This window comes from Camelus ferus, chromosome 1, assembly GCF_009834535.1.
Source record: "Camelus ferus isolate YT-003-E chromosome 1, BCGSAC_Cfer_1.0, whole genome shotgun sequence".
Taxonomy (NCBI): domain Eukaryota; kingdom Metazoa; phylum Chordata; class Mammalia; order Artiodactyla; family Camelidae; genus Camelus; species Camelus ferus.
In genome coordinates, this window is record NC_045696.1 from 2,816,335 (window position 1) to 2,818,715 (window position 2,381).

The window sequence follows — 2,381 nt, forward strand, 5'->3', positions numbered from 1 at the left end:
GTTTCTGACAGTTCTGTGGGTCTGTCGTCCTGCCACCCAGCCCCCGCGCCAGCTCTCCAATCCTTGGGTCATCAGCAAGTCGGTTCATCTCCAAGTGGCTGGGTTTCACTCCTGCCAAGGGCGCATGGAGATAAGAGTCTCTGAAGAAAGGCTATTAGAAGATGGAACACGCGGAGGACAGACAAAAGTGCTAACATTGGTTATGTCCAAACGCGTGGAAAAGAAACAGAAAGGAAAACATACTCAGAGATAGACTCCAGGAAAATTTCCTCGAAATGAAGAATTGTGTCAAATACAGGTGAGAGCAGAGAGAAGAAACAGACATGTGGTCACCGTCAAAGCAGCTCGCTCCGTGCCTCTGAGCCTGAAGGAAACGTACAAGCCACTTGTCAGATAAGCGTTGCTGCGGGGCGTCCACACACTGTTGCAGCTGCCCTCCAGGGCGGCCGCTGGCCAGGCTGCCCAGACCTCCAGGAGCCCCCTGGCCACCCTGCCACGGAGGGGCGCCGGGCTGGCAGGCAGGACACCCTCACTCTGCCTGGAGAAATTAGAAAGTGGCCTGTTTCCTCTTCCTGCCTCGCGTCTTCCTCTTCCGTTTTATTCTTCATGCAACTAGGAGGATTTTTAAAGCTCTTTCTATTGTGAAAGTTGGAGAGAGCAGAACCGTGCACCTCCGTGTGCCTGTCACCCAGCTGCAGCAGACATCAGCATTTTAGAGTTCTTTTACCGTCTCTGCAGCTCACCCCTTCCCCCATTTTTTGGTCAGAATATTTCAAACAAATTACCAGTATTAAAAAAAACCAAACAGATAGTTAAATTCCTCTCCTACAGGACAGAGCCCGTTATGGGTTGAATGTTTGCCTCTTCCTGAAATTTGCACATTGAAGCCCTAACCCCCAGTGTGATGGTATTTAGAGGTGGAGCCCTGGGGGAGGAAATTGGGGTTAGAGGGGTCATGAGGGTGGGGCCCCCAAGATGGGATTAGTGTTCCTCCTGCAAAGAGACACCAGAAAGCTCGCCCTCTGACTCCCTGCCACGCCAGGGCCCAGGGGGCAGGCGGCTGTCTGCAGGCCAGGAGGGCTCTCACCAGGTGTGGGATCAGCCAGCACCTTACTCTTGGACTTCCAGCCTCCAGAACCATGAGACAAGAAAGGCCTGCTGTATTTTATCCTGGTGGGCTGAGCTCCACAATTCAGCCCCCAGTACTTAAGGCGTCTAGCAATGCTTACAGCTTCCTGAAAACCTGATGCTTTCAGCATCCAGACCTTGGCATATCCCCACCCTGATGCCTTGGAGGCCACCCTGCAGGGCTCCACCAGTTCCCCCTGCACCTGGTGAATCCCTGGCCACCTCCCAACATTTGGGTTAGGCACCATGCCCCACAAAGCCTTCTCTGATGAACCCCCATCCCCATCTTGTCCCCAGAGTCCGCTCCTGTCGTTGAGACTTGGCACGTGGCCTGCACTGGCTTCTCACGTGCCTCCTCTCCCAGGTTGTGGAGCATCAGTGTTTAGACTGGTGCTGACTACAGGCCTATAAGAGGGACAGCTTCTCCAAAGAGGGCATCACTTCAGCTGTTATCTTTTGTATCTTAGTCTTTGTGTCAGATCCCCTTTAGAATAAGGGCCAGAGGAGGGCAAAGAGGAGGGCGGGGGTGAAGGCAGAACCAGGGCGCTGAGCACCTGTTCCCCACCACTTAGCCAGGCTTCTCTCCAGACAGCCTTCCACCGAGTTAAACGATCTGCAGCAGCCCCTTAACACGGGTCAACACAGCGCGATCCTTGGACAAACCCCACTCTCCGCTTCCTTCCTAAGGCTCACAGCTAAGAATGGTTCTTAACGTTTCTAAAGGGTGGGAAAAAGGAAAGACTGAGCCACATGGACTGTGGCAAAGCCAAGCCGAAAATATTTACTCTCCAGCCCATTTGCAGAAAAGCGTGCCCTGCCTGCTTTATCAGGACAACGCGTCAGTTCTGCATAACTCCCCTCATGCAGCAGCACCCTGCATGGTGTAATATGTGGTGCAGTGATTTCATTCTGCACTCCTTTGGCTGTTTCCTGCATGCAAGGCACCAGGCCACTGTCAGATGGCGCCGGGTAGTGGGGTGAGTCACTGAGCACGTCTCTGGGTTTTGAACGCCAAGTGGGGAGATGGGCAGAATATAAACCATCAAAACACAAAAGCTGCACGATAACCTGCTGGGTTTCAGTTATTAACCAGCTGCCAGTAAACTTGAGGGCGAAGATCCACAGTAAGCAAGGCCTGGACCTGGGTCTCTGCACAGCCTCCCGCGGTCCCGGGTATTTGCTGGAGCAGGTGTAGGAGAACAAACGTCCAGGGAGACGCCAGAGTTCAGGTGATGTGACAGGAAAAATTAAAA